Consider the following 19,627-nt stretch of genomic DNA (forward strand, 5'->3'; position numbering starts at 1 on the left):
CTAACTACGCCACCTCCATATTTAAGGCAGGAGGAGCCCTCCATAAATCACAATACTTGCTTCTAGGCAACAATGTAGTTTGTAGAAAAATCATAAATTTTATTGTCCAACACAGACCATTAAATGTTAAAACATATCAATAATAAAATTCACAAAAGTTGGAAATAGCTCTCCTCAAGACTGCAAGAGGGACCTACAAAGGCTGCAAGAGCCTGCTCTTATGGACCTCCTACCACCTGTAATAAACAGAAGAAAAACAAGAAAACCCACAGCATGCACCACAAATAAATAACCAGTCCAGTGCCAACCTTCTAATACCCACCACACAGCAGTGCCCAAATCACCTACACCGAAGGAGGTTTAGTGTCGATGCAGGCCCGGCCCTGTACAAAGTCACTGAGCACTGTAACACACAAAGAGGAGAGCAGTACCACAAAAACAAAAAAGCAAACAACACACACAAGTAAGGGATAATCAACGGCTAGCTGTGCATTAAACAATTTGAATGCTGACGCACAGCGGAGCCTCCGCATTCAAATCGTTTAATGCACAGCTAGCCGTTGATTATTATTAATTATCCCGTTTATGCCATGATCATTTGCCAGCATTCACATATTAAAGATGTTAATAATATTTGCGCTGCAATATTTGACTGGAACGATAAAAATGACAGTTATTTTCGTCTGTATTACTATTCCACTGTATGTTACTATGGTTACCAATGTTTATAGGAAGCACATTAATATAGAACGTGATTAAACTGACCTGGAACTACCTGTGCAGTTAATCTATCTATCTATCTATCTATCTATCTATCTATCTATCTATCTATCTATCTATCTATCTAGTGACGGGAGGAGCCAACGACAGACACAGTGGGTAAAAATCAATAAAATAAAGTGTCCAGGGGGAAAAAGTGTTCAACAGAAACAGGGGGATCTGGTGTCCTCGTTGTGCTGCGGGGCTCGTGAAGGAGGGCAGTGTTCTGGAAGGGAAGGGTCCAGGCAAGGGGCGGAGTCTGGTGGCCGCACGCGCTCCCGCTCTGGTCCGGGGCACGAGGGGCGGCGGCTTCTCTTGAGCGGCGCCTCTTCCTCTTCCTTCCGTGGCCTTTGGCGGGACTTTGGACGGCCCGGCCTCCTGGCCTGTCTGCCGTAATACAGGTGCGGTTCTCACGCTGACTCTGGAGGTTCTGCGACGTCCCTCAACGCACCCTTCCTGGACCCACAAGGACACCAGCGTGCATGCACGGGGAAGAGACCGGTCTCTCGAGGAGAGGCGCGCTCGGCATTTAACAGCGGCGGTGATGAGGCTTCATTCAGTCCAGCTGTGCCTCATCACACGCCGCCAGCCCGCGTTGATCCCACGCCCCTCCTCTCATACACACCCACTCCCGTCGGGAGCCTGGTGAAGGGCGGCGAATAAGGGACGGGGTGGTGGTGATAATAAGGGGGAGGGCCACCGACTCGTCACAATATATATATATATATATATATATATATATATATATATCTCAATTCAATTCAATTCAATTCAGCTTTATTAGCATGACTGTGTAGCACAATGTTGCCAAAGCATTAACATATATATATAACAACAACATAAATAATAATAAATAAAATCCATCTAAATAAATGAAAAGATAAAGTAAGTCAGTTAATCATGTTTAACATCTAACATTGTGAATGGTTAATACATATTTAGCAGCGAGTGCAGCTGTGTTATCATCTTCTCCGAGTAAGAAGGGCATTTTCTCAGTATCACCAAGTTCAGTAAATGATGGAATCAATGCTTCAAATCTGGGGAGAAATATTTACCTCACATTGTGATATTTAGGACACATCAGCAGAAAGTGTTTCTCGTTCTCTATTTGCTGTAGATCAGTGTCTACAGATCCTCTGCTCTCGCTCTGTCCATGTTTGTCTATGTCTTCCTCTCTCTATTTCTAAATCATGGTTACTTAATCTGTATTTGGAGAGGATTTGTCTTTCTTTGAATGGTTTGATCAATAAATAATTGGCAAATTTAGTGGTTCTGTTTAGGGTTGAGTAGCATTGGAGTTTATTTTGAAGGTCAAAGTGTATTTTTAGAGATTCATCATGAGTATCTTTCAGATTTTTGTCAATTTCTTTAATAATGGCTTTGGGGTTGTAGCTGTAGTCGGTGAGGAGCTGGGTTTTATGGACTAGCTGAAGAGCGAGCGTGTTTAGAGGATGAGATTCTGCTGAGGTTTCATTGGCGAGGAGGGCTTTATATCGGACTGAATCAGGATCAGATCGATGGAGGTGATGCCAGAACTGAACACATCTCTTCTGGATCTCTATGTTCAGCGGGTATAAGCCTAATTCAGCTCTGCAGGCATCATTGGATGTACCTCTATGGACCCCTAAAATGTTTTTGATAATTTCTAGTTGTAGTTTTTCTATTGATGTTTTATCCCAATTTTTAAAATGTATTATCGGTCCCCAAATTTCACTCCCATACAGTAGAATTTGTTTAATGATTGCGTGATATAATTTGATCCATGTTTTAATTGGTAGTTTTAATTGGCCAAACCGTGATTTGATGGCATAAAATGCCCTCCGGGCCTTCTCATTCAAGGCCTTCACAGCCAGACCGAAGCCCCCTGATGCAGAGATCTCGATGCCCAGGTAAGTGTAGCTGCTGCTGTGCTCGAGGACTTCTCCTCCGTAACTGAACTGGTATCTGCTTCCCTGAGACCTGGCCTTCTTCTGGAATACCATGACTTTGGTTTTGTCCAGGTTGACCGTCAGTGCCCATTCCTCACAGTACTGTTCCAGCAGGGCCAGGCTGTGCTGTAGACCCTCGGCTGTGGGGGACAGCAGCACCAGGTCGTCCGCATACAGCAGGCATTTGACTTCAGAGTCGTGCAGAACGAGGCCCGGGATGCTGCCGGAGCGGTCCAGAGCTTCTGCAGCTCGTTGATGTAGATGTTAAACAGGGTTGGGCTCAGACTGCATCCCTGCCTCACTCCACGACTCTGCTGGAAGAACGCACTTCTGAGATTCCCAATTTTGACCGCACATTTACTGTTTTTATACATGGATTGTATAACATCAAATGTTTTTCCCCCAATGCCAATTTGTAATAATTTGTATAGTAAACCATCATGCCAAATGGAGTCGAAAGCTTTTTTAAAATCAACAAAACATGTAAATATTTTTCTTTGTTTGCCCTTTAGATTTTTGTTAATTAGAGTGTGGAGAGAATAGATGTGATCGGATGTACGTTGTTTTGGTAAAAAGCCAATTTGTGATTTATTTAGGATGCTGCGTCTTGTGAGGAATGTCACTATGCGGTTGTTTATTATTTTGCAGAAAAGCTTTGTTAGGTTACTGCCCACACAAATACCACGGTAATTACTGGGATCAAATGTATCTCCTTTTTTATATCTAGGAGTGATCAGTCCTTCAGACCAGGTCTCAGGGAAGTCACCAGAGGATAAGATCAGATTCAATAATTTTGCCAGAGCTTGAATGATGTAAGGGCTGCTGAGTTTGAGCATTTCATTACTGATGTTGTCTTGTACACATGCCTTCTTTAATTTGAGATTTTTAATGTGCTTTGTTATTTCTGATGTTGTTATAATCATGTCCAATGGGTTTTGGTAATTTTTTATTGTTTTCTTTAAATCTTCTAGTTTTCTCTTTGTTTTTATTTGGGGATGGTTGAGGTCTGGTTCAAGTGTTTGGTAAAGAGTTTTAAAGTAAGAGCTCCAGACTGTGCCGCACTGGAGGAATGTGTTTGATTTGGGGCTTTCAAATTTTTTAAAGAGATTCCAGAAATAGTTTTGGTCTATTGATTCATTGATTTCATCAATTTTAGCTTCATAATATTGATCTCTTTTGTTGCAAATTAGCTTTTTATAATTTTTCAAGCAGTTGGAGTAGGCGAGCCGTAGCGTCTGATTGGCCGGTTCTTTATGCTTTTTGTTAGCAAGTCGTCGAAGGTCTTTTCTGAGACAACTGCATTCATTATCAAACCACATATTCTTTTTTACTTTTTGTTTGTTTGTTCTATGTTTGTTTGGTCGTTTAGTGTTAGATATAGTGGCCAAAGTTTGAAATATATAATTAAGATTGGATGTTGCTGAGTTTATCCCATTAGTATCTGGAGTGAAATCTGTGGACATAAGGTCGTCCAGCATTTTTTGTATAACAGAGCTGCTCATGTTTTCTTTGAATTGTTCAGCGTTAGATTGGTTCCAACTGAGTTTTGGTTTTAAAGGGAACAGTTTTTCATGTTTGAGGGGAGGAGTACTGACCCGGTCACATGACTGTTTCAGGTAAAGGACTGTTTGGCAGTGGTCAGAAATGGGAAGTTGAGGTCTAACTATAAAGGCATTAATAAAATTTGGGTCAATGTCTGTAATTGAATAATCAACTACACTGGCTCCTAATCTGGAGCAGTAGGTGAATCTGCCTAAACTATCTCCTCTGGTTCTGACATTAATGATGTATAGTCCTAAACCTTTACAAAGTTTGAACACTTGTTTTCCATTGGTGTTGACTAAACTATCATAGCTGTTTCTTGGTGTGATAATTAAAGAAGAATGAAACGTGGTGTCGTTGGATATGTGATTATCTACAATATTCACATAATCAATTTCTCTTCCGGTCCTGGCATTTAAGTCTCCACATATGAGAATATGTCCTCTTGACTGAAAGTGCAAGATGTCGGTCTGTAGCTTTAGAAAGCTTTGCTCGTTGTAGTAGGGAGAGTCGTGAGGTGGAATATAGAGCACACAGAGGTAGAGATTATGCTGTGATAAGACTGATTTCACTTCAAGCTAAATAGATGAATTTTCAATTTTAACAATTTTTATCAAGTGCTTCAAATTGTCTTTGTGCCAAATAAGTATTCCACCTGAATCACGGCCATATTTAATATTAGAATTTTTTAATGAAGGAACAACAATTTCTTTGTATCCTATTGGACAATGTAAAGCCTCATTACTGCGACACCACGTTTCACGAAAGATACAGATGTCCATATCTGTTACACTGCTGAGTAAGTCTTGGTCTGCAGACTTGTTACCGAAAGTAGAAGAGTGCAGACCCTGTATATTCCAACAACTGATTTTAAGAGACTTCATGAATAGGTTTGTCTGTAAAGTGTGTGCGTGTATATGTAAATATGTGTGAGTTATATCATGAGTCTGGAGCAGACGGTGTTCAGCAGACGTCTTATCTGGTTGAGTTCTGCAGCTGCAGGGTTTTGTGGTCGTTGAACTGCGGCTGCGTAGCTCTTGTGTTGTGATGGTGGTCCGGCGGCTGCTCTGGGCTCTGTTGGAGGATGAGGGGTTCTTGTTGGCTGAGAGCTTCTCTTGTTGTTGAAGTTTCTGCTGTTTTCCGGTGCGTTTCCAAGGGCTGTGTTTTTCATCACTCTGGCGAAGACTTTCACTCCTTGCTTGTTGAGATGCACATGGTCATACATATGATGTGGTCGTATATCTTTGTGATGGGCGAGATGAACATTAGGAATAAGCGCACATTTTCTGGAGAGTTCCACATTATTTCCATGAATCACTTGGAATGGTACATCGGTGCGTGGTAGTAATGCGGACAGAGTTATTTTTGCGTCTGGGAAACGCTGAGAGGCTCTGATTGCCAGCTCTCTGATCACAGGAGACACATGGCCCTTCATGGCCCTTAAATCATTCGTCCCTGTGTGAATTATGATGTGTTTGTAGTTTTCATTCAGGTTTCTATCAGACAGGACCTGAAAAGCACTTTTTGTGTTTGGGCACCAGATTTTCTTGGCCATCATATTTGGGAATAGAAGTTTCTCATTGACATATTTCCCGTTGGAGTCGATCAGGATAAGGGCCTGTGTTTCTCTCGGGTCCTCTGCAGCGGAGATGTCAATCTGATTTGCTGGATCAGTCGGGCTGTGAGACTCTCTCTTCATTGCTAGTTGTTCAGCGTAAGGATTTTTCACGAGGATCTCTGGGCACATTGATGGTTCAGGAGAAGACTCTTTAAGTGCTGGAACAGAATTGAGTTTTTCTTTCAAACTGTTAATGAGTTCATCCTTGCTGTGTGTTACGTCCTCTGTCGTGTGTGTCATGTGTTCCCGCCTCTTGTGTCCATATTTGGTCATGTTCCTGTCCTTGTTAAGTGTTATTATTAGTTAAGTCTTGTCCAGCTGTGTTTCGTCTAATTATCAGTAATTGTCATGTGTATTTAGTTCCTGCCTGTCTAGTTAGATTTCGTTTGGTCTACTCGTTATTCTCTGGTGTTCCTGTCTGTCTCAGCCTTGCCTTGTCTTGCCCTGTCCTGATGTCATCATTAAAGACTATTATTTTGAAGTTACTCCTCGTCTGCGTGTTCCTCGTTCCTCCCTGCTGTGTGCACCGTGACACTGTGGAGTATAGACTTCAAGACCGAGAGCTCCTCTTGCATTTCTGCTCTGACTTCTGTTAACTGTTTTCCTAAAGTTGATTTTATTTCACTCACTTCATCTTTAGTTTGTTGAAGCTCCTTTGACATTTCTTCTCTGTCTCTTTGCAGATATTTAATCTCTTGTCTCAAATTCAATATGTCATTTGTAAGTTGTTCCATGTTGTTGTTGTTGTTGTTGCTTAGGTAGGAGAGAATGAATTATTTTAGCTCTACTACCTCAAAAAAAAACTGTCTTTCATTCTTGACATTGAAGTTATAGTTGATGGAGTCATTGCAATCTTTTGGTCTGATTTTCCAGGGGCGGTATCAGTGTTTGGATCCTTGTTGTTAACTTGTGTGGGATGATCATCATCATCATCAGACAGTGCAAGTGTTTTTATTTCTTCAAATTCTTCAATGAAGACTTTGAGAGCAGACTCTGATCCTTGTATCATGACAGTGCCATTTTGATACAAGTTTAAGGTCAAAAATCTTGTTTCGTTGTTGTTTTCAGTATCTTCAAATACTAGGATTTGTCTGCCTTTACAGATGCCTCTTTTCTTGGTGAAGGGGAAATGCTGACAGAAAGCAGTGTGCCATAAAAGGCTGTGTTCAGAGTAGAAGAGCAGGTTAGTCAGGACACTGTGGTCGGCAAACAGTGTTTCTGGTGTTTCCTTCATCTGCTTCTGTCTGAGGAGCTGTTTGGATTTCTCAGAACTCTTCTGAGGGTAGATAAAGGGGCGGGGCCAAGATGCTGCACTGGCCATGGCTGATTTAGAATGTAAACAACCAACTGAATTAACTGCCAGTGGTTTGTTTATTTTCTCTTGGTCAGGATACAAAGTTATTAAAAATGAAAAATAAGTCAAAACGTAGGAAAAAATAACTTATACTGATTCAAAAAAAGAAGAAAAAAAAAGTCCAGTTGTGTCCAAAATGTCTCTTTGTGTTGTTCCTCTAAGTAAAAGCTCACAGAGAGCTAATGAAATAGCAGTCTTATTTAAAATGTCTTTACCTTTCTTCTCCTGTAAGGTTTTTTCTCTTAGTTGTTGTTTTTGTTGTTTGATGTTATCTTTTCCAACATGAATATCTTCTTCTGAAGACAGTTCCTGTGATTAGCTGTTGTTTGCTTCTCCTGAACTTCCCCCAGATTCAAGTGTGGTTTAAAAAAAAAATAAAAAAACTCCAAAAAATAAAAAATTCAACAAAAGATTCGTCTACATGTTGTTTTGTGTTGAATCTACTACTTTTGGAAGATATTTTTAAATTATTGTCTCAATTTATCTTAAATTTTTCAGGAGCTCAGCTCATGTCTGACCTTACTGTAGAATCTCTCTCTCTCTCTCTCTGTGCGCATGTGCGGCGTGATTGTGAGGAGCGTGTGAGCAGGGAGTGTGTGAAGTTACTGAGTGAGTTTTTAACTTTTCCTTTCTGTTGTTTTTTCTCTCTCGAATATTGTTGTTAGTTAGAGGAGAAGGTATTATAATGGTGATTTTTGTCAGCTTAGCTGATAAAGATGGGCTTAAATTCTGATGGGTTTTCCTGTTTGTCTGCTCGGCACGCGTGTAAGTGCATGCCGGCAGATGGATCAATTTCCATTGAGAATGTTTTGGTCGCTATTGGTCGAGAAATAGGTGCGCAAAACATAATGTCCGCTTCTAGAATGAATAAAGCAATTGTCGTATTTCTGAAGGAAATCGAAATGGTTAGTCAGTTGGTGGAGTGTGGTTTGACTGTTCAAGATGTGTTTGTTCCAGTTTTACCTTTGTCTAATCTTTCGAAAAAAGTGATGTTGTCAAACGTGCCACCGTTTATTTCTGATAAAGCGCTTGAGTCTATTTTAGCTCGTTATGGAAAACTGGTTGGGCCGATTAAAATGATTCCTCTGGGACTAAAAACCCCAGAGCTGAAACATGTCATGTCTTTTAGACGTCAGGCTCTGATGATATTAAGTGCCGAATTTGAAACGCTTGAGGTGTCTGTTAAATTGACAGTGTTTGGTAGGGACTACACAATCTTTATCAGTACTGAGACCATGAAATGTTTTATTTGTGGAAAATATGGCCATATTAAAACAGGTTGTCCTGTGGTTAAAGAGGCTCAAAGCGCAAGGAATGGTTCAGAATCTAATCCAGCGCAAGATTCAGATGTTTTGGAGAAAAATGATTTGGTTGAACCAACTATAGAAAGTGTTGCAGCTGATTTGAATATGGAAATGTCCGCATCTTCTGAAATGGGAGAACAGTTGCGTCAGGGTGGTAGTATTGAGATTACAGAAACAGATGCGACAATCCCTGATGCTAGACAGAGTGGAATTAATGATCCTGTAGAGATTGTTGAGGTGGTAGAACAATCTGGAGAACGAGATGGGCCTAAAGAGAGTGATGTCTTGGATGAGGTACAGGCATCAAGCAGTAATATGTCTCAAAATGATGCTGATCTGTTGGTTGAAAAGCCAACATCACAGGTTGTTGACAGTGATTTGGATAGTGAGTGTTCAGACTTAATTGCTGATGAATTGGATGAATTAAGTTCTCAGGAAAGTACTGTTGGGAGAGCACAGAAGCCTCGATATTACAGTGTGGAACAGTTAGATGACTTCTTGAAAACTACAAAAAATCAGAGAAAACCAAAGATTGAAAAATATTTTCCTGATTTAAAGCTTTTATTGATTCCTCTGTAATTGCTATGAAGAAAGCAACACTTGAGGAATTAGATCAGCCTAAGCGCTATCGTTTAAAAAAGTTTGTAAGTGCTGTCAGAAAAAGAGTAAAGAAAAGTTTTTAAATGGGTATTATGTATTGGAAATTACATCTATATTGGTATTTATTCATTTTTTCTTTTTTCATCCTGATGGTATCTTTTAATATCGGATCCTTAAATATAAATGGATGTAGGGATGTACGAAAGAGAGTAACTTTATTTAAGTATTTACAACTTAAAAAAGCAGATGTAATTTTGTTGCAAGAGACTCATACTGATGCTTGTAATGAGACAGATTGGATAAAGGAGTGGGAGGGCAGTATTAGTCTTAGTCATGGTACGAATCTGAGTGCTGGTGTTGCATTTTTATTTTCAAAGCGTGTTAAAGATAATCCAGTTTTTAGAAATAATACCTGGACGCCTTTTTCGAGCTGATATAATAATAGGTAATAATAGTTTTCTTTTATAATATCTATGCTCCTAATATAGGAAGCGAGCGCTGTGATTTTTTTCTGAAACTTTCTGAAGAATTGTTGAAGTGTTCAGATGATAAGATTGTTGTTATAGGTGGTGATTTTAATTGTACTGTAGATTATAATTTGGATAGGAACCATGAGGAACCTCATTTTGGTTCAGCAGATGTTTTTAAATCTTTAATTAATAGACATAATCTTGTAGATTTGTGGAGGATACTTATCCTTATGTTAAACAGTATACTTGGTTGAAAATGTATTCAAATAATGTTTCTGCTGCAAGATTGGATCGTTTCTACACTGAGGAATGCAATAAAGGAAGATTCTTTAGTAGTCGTATCTCTCCTACATCTATGTCAGATCATCATTATATTTCTATGTCTATGTCTGTCTCGTCACCTAAATCCTATAAGTCACATTGGCACTTAAATAACACATTACTTCAAGACCACATCTTTGTGCACTCCTTTGGTCTTTTCTGGAAGTCTTGGAGAGAAGAGAGGTAGTTATTCATCTCTAAGACAATGGTGGGATCTGGGAAAAGTGCAGATAAAGGCTTTTTGTCAACAATACACAGCAAATAATACTGAGAATTTGAGAGTGAAGATGAAGATGATCGAGCAAGAAATTCTTCAACAAAGCCTCCATAATCAGGGAGGAGGTGATATCATTAAAGAGAGCAAAGGTCTTTTGAAGGATTTATTGGAGGAACAGGAGAAGGAGACACTTGTCAGAACAAGATATGTGAAGTGCAATGAAATGGACGCTCCAACTGCTTTTTTTTTCGGACTGGAGAAAAAGTCAAAAGACCAGAAATTTTTTCACAGATTGAAACTTCCTAATGGCGATAAAATAACTAATCAACGAGAAATTATAGTTTCTGCTATCTCTTTTTATGAGAAACTTTATCAGTCAGAACTTTGTGATGAAGCAGCAGTTGAAGAACTTCTTCTAGATCTTCCGCAGTTGTCTAAAGAAGAAAAGATGGAATTGGAGGGATTCTTGACTTTTTCTGAGCTTTCAAGTGCTGTGCAAGGGCTGAACAGCGGTAAATCTTCGGGTGTGGATGGTCTTTCTGCTGAGTTTTTTAAAGGTTTTTGGAATGTGATTGGACATGATTTGTATGATGTTTTTTTGGAGTCCTTTAACCAAGGTGTTTTACCCCTAAGCTGTCGAAGAGCAGTGTTGACATTAATTCCTAAGAAAGGAGATCTTGGACTCTTAAAGAATTGGCGTCCTGTGTCATTGCTGTGTACTGATTTTAAAATATTGTCAAAAGCTATAACTAATAGGTTGAAGAAATGTATGGCAACTATAATTCATGAGGACCAGTCATACTGTATTCCTAAACGGACAATTTTTGATAACTTATTTTTGTTGAGAGACATTATTACAGTTGCTAAAAAACATCAAATTGATATTGGGCTCTTATCTTTAGATCAAGAAAAAGCTTTTGACAGAGTGGATCACTTTTATTTGCTAAAGACTTTGAAGGCCTTTGGTTTTGGACCACAATTTGTCTCTTGTATTAAGCTGCTTTACAGTGAAACATTTAGTATGCTTAAGATTAATGGTTGTTTAACTAGACCTTTTGCAGTAACAAGAGGCATACGACAAGGATGCCCTCTTTCTGGACTTTTGTATTCAATTTCTATTGAGCCTTTTTTGTCATATTTGAGGAAACGATTGAATGGATTTTGTATTCCTGGTTTTCCAGAGATCCCACCTGTAAAACTCACAGCTTATGCTGATGATATAACTGTCTTTATAAGAAACATTGATGATATGGCTGCTTTGACTTCTAGTTTGAAACTGTTTGAAAAAGCCACATCTGCTAGAATTAATTGGGATAAGTGTACATCCCTTCTGTTAGGTGAGTGGAGGAATATGGATCCTCCCCAACTTCCACAACAATGTGAATGGATTAAAGATGGTTTTAAAGTTCTTGGGGTGTATTTAGGATCTGATACCTACATGAAAAAGAATTGGGAAGGGTTAGTTGACAAAATTGTGGGGAAACTACAGAAGTGGAGATGGATCCTCCCACAGTTATCTTTTAGAGGGAGATGTTTAATTGTTAATAATTTGGCAGCCTCAATGTTGTGGCACAGATTTACAGTGTTGAATCCCCCTGAAGAGATATTGATTGTTATTCAAAAAGCCTTTGTTAAATTCTTTTGGGATGGTTATCATTGGCTTCCTCCTGGAGTTTTGTATCTCCCAGTTATAGAAGGAGGTCAAGGACTTATAAATTTGGAGGCAAGAGTTAAGACAATGAGGTTTCAAACATTACAAAGGTTATTGTATTGTTCAGATAAGATACCCTGGATTGCATTAGGTTTGTCTGTTTTACAAAATATTGGGGGAATTGGATTAGCTAAGCAGTTGTTTTTAATTGAAAAATCTTTTGTTTCAAAAGTAAGTGTTTCTTCTTCTAATTTTTATGTATTGGTATTAAAAGCCTGGCAAATGTTTAAAAAAATTAGGGATGATAATGAACATTATGGTGTTTTAGAACCATTGTTTTTTAATCCTCTCTTTAAAATTAATTCTTCTATTTTGAGTTCAGTAATTGATCGGTTTTTAAACATAGGAATAGCTACTGTAAAAGATTTAATTGATTTTTCAAAGGGTCAATGGTATGCGGCTAAATTAATAGCTGATAAAGTTGGGCTTAGATCAGAAAGACATATTGAAGGGATAATTGGGGATCTTAAAAAATCTTTTCCTCAGTCTTTCTTGACTTATGTAAATAATTTTATTGAGAATGGTGAAAGGTCTTTGACTTTTCCAGATCTTAGAGTTAATATAACTTTTGATTTGGATGAAGATTTAAACAATACTTTATTGAAAGGATTTGAAGATGTACTGTTTCACAATGTTGATAAAAGATATTGTATTGTATGTGTGAAATCCCTGTTTTATATTCAATTGAAAAGACGCGATGATACTAAATGGAGAGAATATTTATCAATTTCTTCAGAAATAACTCCATCGTGGAGATGTTTGTATAAGCCCCCTATTCCTAAGAGGTCTGGGGATCTCCAATGGAGAGTACTTCATTGTGCTGTGGCAACAAATAGTTTTGTGTCAAAATTTAATGGGATGGTTTTACCTGCATGCCCTTTCTGCAATATTCTTGATACGGTTTTCATTTTTTCTGTGATTGTTTGAGATTAATTCCTTTGTTTGAACTGTTGGATAAAATATTTACTAAGCTGGGTTTTATGTTTACAAAAAATATGTTCATTTTGGGTGTGAAGTATAAGAAAGAATGGAAAGCACAGTGTACACTTGGTAATTTTCTAGTGGGACAGGCAAAGTTGGCTATTTTAAAATCCCATAAATGTAAGAATGAAGGGGAAGATGCTGATTTGCTTGGAATGTTCAAATCTCTTGTAGAGGGTCGGGTTTTTGTGGAATATGCATATTGTAAATTAACAAATAACATGCATTTTTTTGATGTGAGGTGGAGTGTGAAAAGCGCTCTTGTGATGAGAGATGAGCTTGGAGAGTTATTGCTTAATTGGTGAATTGTAAAGAATGTTTTTAAATTAGTTGTTTGATTAAAAGAGTTTTAAAAAGTCAAAAAGTCTCTATCTCTCTCTCTCTATATATATATATCTCTCTCTCTCTCTCTCTCTCTCTCTCTATATATATATATATATCTCTCTCTCTCTCTCTCTCTCTCTCTCTCTGAGTGCGTGTTGGGAGTGAGGAGGGTGCGTGTGTGAGAGTGTGTTTCTATCGTGCGCTGTTATTTATACTTTCTTTTGTGTGTTTTTTCTTCTTTAATTCTTGATATAATTTATTGTTTGTAAAGATTAATTTAGGGTTCTAATAATTTCTTTTGTGTGTTTTTTCTTCTTTAATTCTTGATATAATTTATTGTTTGTAAAGATTAATTTAGGGTTCTAATAATAAGTAGGCCTAGCGTGCCGTGCTTTGCACGGTTCACCTGGCGTTAGGCATGGCGTCCACAGGTGGAAGGACGCCATTATCCCTCCGCCATGGTTTCAGGTGCGTGCCAGAAGCGAGTGCTACAGATTAATGGTTGTTTAACTAGACCTTTTGCAGTAACAAGAGGCATACGACAAGGATGCCCTCTTTCTGGACTTTTGTATTCAATTTCTATTGAGCCTTTTTTGTCATATTTGAGGAAACGATTGAATGGATTTTGTATTCCTGGTTTTCCAGAGATCCCACCTGTAAAACTCACAGCTTATGCTGATGATATAACTGTCTTTATAAGAAACATTGATGATATGGCTGCTTTGACTTCTAGTTTGAAACTGTTTGAAAAAGCCACATCTGCTAGAATTAATTGGGATAAGTGTACATCCCTTCTGTTAGGTGAGTGGAGGAATATGGATCCTCCCCAACTTCCACAACAATGTGAATGGATTAAAGATGGTTTTAAAGTTCTTGGGGTGTATTTAGGATCTGATACCTACATGAAAAAGAATTGGGAAGGGTTAGTTGACAAAATTGTGGGGAAACTACAGAAGTGGAGATGGATCCTCCCACAGTTATCTTTTAGAGGGAGATGTTTAATTGTTAATAATTTGGCAGCCTCAATGTTGTGGCACAGATTTACAGTGTTGAATCCCCCTGAAGAGATATTGATTGTTATTCAAAAAGCCTTTGTTAAATTCTTTTGGGATGGTTATCATTGGCTTCCTCCTGGAGTTTTGTATCTCCCAGTTATAGAAGGAGGTCAAGGACTTATAAATTTGGAGGCAAGAGTTAAGACAATGAGGTTTCAAACATTACAAAGGTTATTGTATTGTTCAGATAAGATACCCTGGATTGCATTAGGTTTGTCTGTTTTACAAAATATTGGGGGAATTGGATTAGCTAAGCAGTTGTTTTTAATTGAAAAATCTTTTGTTTCAAAAGTAAGTGTTTCTTCTTCTAATTTTTATGTATTGGTATTAAAAGCCTGGCAAATGTTTAAAAAATTTAGGGATGATAATGAACATTATGGTGTTTTAGAACCATTGTTTTTTAATCCTCTCTTTAAAATTAATTCTTCCATTTTGAGTTCAGTAATTGATCGGTTTTTAAACATAGGAATAGCTACTGTAAAAGATTTAATTGATTTTTCAAAGGGTCAATGGTATGCGGCTAAATTAATAGCTGATAAAGTTGGGCTTAGATCAGAAAGACATATTGAAGGGATAATTGGGGATCTTAAAAAATCTTTTCCTCAGTCTTTCTTGACTTATGTAAATAATTTTATTGAGAATGGTGAAAGGTCTTTGACTTTTCCAGATCTTAGAGTTAATATAACTTTTGATTTGGATGAAGATTTAAACAATACTTTATTGAAAGGATTTGAAGATGTACTGTTTCACAATGTTGATAAAAGATATTGTATTGTATGTGTGTGAAATCCCTGTTTTATATTCAATTGAAAAGACGCGATGATACTAAATGGAGAGAATATTTATCAATTTCTTCAGAAATAACTCCATCGTGGAGATGTTTGTATAAGCCCCCTATTCCTAAGAGGTCTGGGGATCTCCAATGGAGAGTACTTCATTGTGCTGTGGCAACAAATAGTTTTGTGTCAAAATTTAATGGGATGGTTTTACCTGCATGCCCTTTCTGCAATATTCTTGATACGGTTTTTCATTTTTTCTGTGATTGTTTGAGATTAATTCCTTTGTTTGAACTGTTGGATAAAATATTTACTAAGCTGGGTTTTATGTTTACAAAAAATATGTTCATTTTGGGTGTGAAGTATAAGAAAGAATGGAAAGCACAGTGTACACTTGGTAATTTTCTAGTGGGACAGGCAAAGTTGGCTATTTTAAAATCCCATAAATGTAAGAATGAAGGGAAGATGCTGATTTGCTTGGAATGTTCAAATCTCTTGTAGAGGGTCGGGTTTTTGTGGAATATGCATATTGTAAATTAACAAATAACATGCATTTTTGATGTGAGGTGGAGTGAAAAGCGCTCTTGTGATGAGAGATGAGCTTGGAGAGTTATTGCTTAATTGGTGAATTGTAAAGAATGTTTTAAATTAGTTGTTTGATTAAAAGAGTTTTAAAAGTCAAAAAGTCTCTATCTCTCTCTCTCTATATATATATATCTCTCTATCTCTCTCTCTCTCTCTCTCTATATATATATATATATCTCTCTCTCTCTCTCTCTCTCTCTCTCTCTGAGTGCGTGTTGGGAGTGAGGAGGGTGCGTGTGTGAGTGTGTTTCTATCGTGCGCTGTTATTTATACTTTCTTTTGTGTGTTTTTTCTTCTTTAATTCTTGATATAATTTATTGTTTGTAAAGATTAATTTAGGGTTCTAATAATTTCTTTTGTGTGTTTTTTCTTCTTTAATTCTTGATATAATTTATTGTTTGTAAAGATTAATTTAGGGTTCTAATAATAAGTAGGCCTAGCGTGCCGTGCTTTGCACGGTTCACCTGGCGTTAGGCATGGCGTCCACAGGTGGAAGGACGCCATTATCCCTCCGCCATGGTTTCAGGTGCGTGCCAGAAGCGAGTGCTACAGTTGAAGATGTTTTGATAGCGGTTGGTGAGCAGTTAGGCTATGAAAATATCGTATCAGCTTCGAGAATGAATAAAGCTGTAGTTGTATTTTTAAAAACAGAAGCATTGGTCAACAAGGTTATTGAGAACGGTTTATGGGTGAAAGAAATTTTCGTTAATACCACTCCGCTGTTTGCTTCAGCTACGAAAGTGATCATTTCAAACGTTCCTCCGTTCATTGAAAATGAGGTCATTGTCAGAGAACTTGCAAGATTCGGAAAAATGGTGAGTGAGGTTAAAACGGTTTGCTTAGGATGCAAAAATCCTGCGCTCAAACATGTCATGTCTTTTAGGAGACAGGTGTTCATGTTTTTGAATTCTCCGGATAAACTACTGGATGCATCGTTTAGAGTGAAAGATGGCGATAGTTCGTATCTGATATTTGCAAGTACGGAGAGTTTAAGATGTTTTGAATGTGGACAGTTCGGACATAAGAGACTCTCGTGCCCTCAAAAGAAAACTTCAGTAGAAGCAAAGATTAGTGGTGAGACGGATGAATCATCGGTGCGCAAGGATGTGGAGTTAAAACAGAAACCAGGAGGGGAAAAGTCAGGCTTGGACGAAGCTCCGGTGGCTGAGACGAGTAAGGACAATGAAATGGAGGTGAGTGAGAGCGTTGTGAGTAACTTAAACCATGTTGACAATGAAAAGCCGAGTTGTAGTAGTGTAAATGGTACTGTTGCAGCTGTAGAAGAGCATCTTGTAGTTGATCATGTTGGCCTACATGTCAGTAGTGTGCAGTGTGAAAGCATTGAGGAGGATGATGATGATGATGCCTCTGATATCATGACGCAGAGTCAGGATGACGAGAGTTTGTCGGATTTGTCGGATCTCTTTAAAGCTAAAGAGGATTTGTATTCTGTAGAACAGATAAATGCTTTTTTGGACGAGACTAAAGGCAGAAGGGTAGATATAGGAGATTTTTTCCCTGATAAGGAAAAGTTTGTACAACCATAAACGTACAACCATACTGTGTTATCGCAACAGAAACGGTACAGACTTAAGAAGTATATAACGATGATAAGACAGGGTAAAAGGAATGAGGATGAAAGAAGGTCTCGAGGAAGAGCTAAATGAACACTATGGCTTGTATATATCTGTGTGTTTTTTCCCTTTTCTTCTGCTGTTCTTTCTACCCCTTCTATCTCATGGAGTATCTTAGAATAGGTTCTCTAAATGTGAATGGTCTGAGAGATAAAAAAAAAGCAGGCGTTAGTTTCAGAATATTTTAATATTAAGAATATTGCGGTAGGTTTCCTTCAAGAAACCCATAGTAATATAAGTAATGAGTCTGAATGGGGATTGTGGTGGAAAGGAGAATATGTTTTAAGTCATGGCTGTAATGTTAGTGCAGGAGTTGCGATCATGTTTAATTCTACTTTAAAAGCAAAAATCCTTTATACATATGACATAGAACCTGGAAGATTGCTTTTAGTAAGAGCTGAAATAAATAATTTTCTTTTTCTTTTTGTTAATATGTATGCCCCTAACGATGGAACAGAAAGAGTTCTTTTATTTGAGAAATTGGGTCGTGTTTTAAAAGCTCTTAACTCAGGAGATATAATTATAATGGCAGGAGACTGGAATTGCACTTTGCATTTCAATATAGATAGAAATGCTGAAGAACCTCACCATAAATCAGCACTTGTTTTATCCAATGTGGTTAAAAGTTTAAATCTGGAAGATATTTGGAGAATTAAAAATCCATTGCTTAAGCAATACACTTGGGTAAAAGTTACAGATGGTAGAGTTCATGCTGCCAGACTGGATAGATTTTACATTACAGGTGATTCAAGAAACAGAGTGGGTAATGTTAATATAATTCCAAATATCATTTCAGATCATAAAATGATAACAATGGATTTTGTTATTTTAAATGAAAGTAAAAGAAGTCTGTATTGGTATTTTAATAATAAGCTTTTGCAAGACAATGTTTTTTGTGCACATTTTAAGTTGTTTTGGGAAACATGGCAAATGCAAAAAGGAAATTATGATGATATAAAACAATGGTGGGACATTGGAAAAGTGCAAATTAGAGTTTTCTGCCAGCAATATTCCTCATATTCAAAAAGAACATTAAAGACCAGGATACAAGACTTGGAAAATGAGATCTCTGGTATTGAAGAGAAAATGATGGCAAGAAGTGGACTGCTTTTGGAAACTGCTCTTTCAGAGAAAAAGCTTCAGTTGAACTCCTTATTGAATGATAAAGTGAAACCTGCCCTTGTTAGGGCACGCTTTATTCAAACTAAAGACATTGATGGACCCACAAAATTCTTCTTCAATTTAGAACGAAAGACTAATCAAATAAATTTGATGGTGGGATTAAAAAATGATGAAGGTGTTGTTACCTATGACTCTTATCAAATGAGAAGAATTGCTGTTGATTTTTATTCTGACTTATATACAGCCAATGTCACAGACCCTGAATGTAAAGAAAAATTATTTTCATGTCTTAAGAAGTTGATGCCTGAGCAGCAGGAGGTTATTGATTTACCAATTACTTTTCAAGAAGTGACAAAAGCTGTAAAAGATCTTGCATCAGAGAAGGCTCCTGGTCTAGATGGTCTTCCATCTGAATTTTATAAATGTTTCTGGCATGTGATTGGAAAGGATTATTTTGAAATGATTTTAAATTCAATACAAACTGGGTCTTTACCTAAGAGTTGTAATAGAGCAGTGTTGTCCTTGTTCCCAAAGAAAGGCAATTTGTATTGTTTGAAGAATTGACGACCTGTCGCATTAATGTGTGTGGATTATAACAATTTTTCAAAATGTATTGCCAGTAGACTAAATAATTATATGAGTGTATTAATCATGAAAGAACAATCATATTGTGTAAAGGGGCGATGTATTAGAGATAATTTATTTTTAATAAGAGATATAATAGATTATGCAATGTATAATGATAGTGATTTAGGGTTGATATCTCTTGATCAAGAAAAAGCGTTCGATAGAGTGGACCACGCTTACTTGTTTGATCTACTGAAGGCTTTTGGTTTTGGAGATGGTTTTATTTCATGGGTTAATTTATTGTACAATGAAGCTGAATGTATGGTCAAAATAGCTGGAGGTTTAAGTGTTCCTATTAAAGTGCAAAGGGGAATAAGACAAGGATGTCCTCTTTCAGGACATCTGTATAGCCTTGCAATTGAACCCCTATTGTGCAAATTAAGAGAGCAGTTGACTGGGTTACATGTTGAGGGGTCAAGTTTTTCAAATGATGTGAAATTATCTGCCTATGCCGATGATGTAACTGTAATAATTAGGAACAGTAATGATATTAAAGTGGTGTTAGAAAACCTTAAATGTTATGAAAGAGCATCATCAGCGAAAGTGAATTGGACAAAAAGTGAGGCGTTATGGTGTGGTTCAGAGAGGCCAAATGTCCCACAGCTGCCTAATAATGTAAAATGGAAAAGAGATGGTTTCAAGTTTTTAGGAGTGTTTCTAGGCTCTGAGATCTATAAGGGGGAAAACTGGGAAGGACTA

At 37.5% G+C, this 19,627-nt stretch overlaps 1 protein-coding gene across 2 annotated transcripts in view; it reads left to right on the plus strand.

The window, feature by feature from the left end:
* LOC131542181 (E3 ubiquitin-protein ligase TRIM39-like) overlaps positions 1-19,627 on the plus strand; it is a 189,591-nt gene that overhangs the window by 75,516 nt on the left and 94,448 nt on the right. The gene's annotated exons all lie outside the window — the stretch shown is intronic.

Source organism: Onychostoma macrolepis, chromosome 06 (genome assembly GCF_012432095.1).
Source record: "Onychostoma macrolepis isolate SWU-2019 chromosome 06, ASM1243209v1, whole genome shotgun sequence".
Lineage (NCBI taxonomy): Eukaryota > Metazoa > Chordata > Actinopteri > Cypriniformes > Cyprinidae > Onychostoma > Onychostoma macrolepis.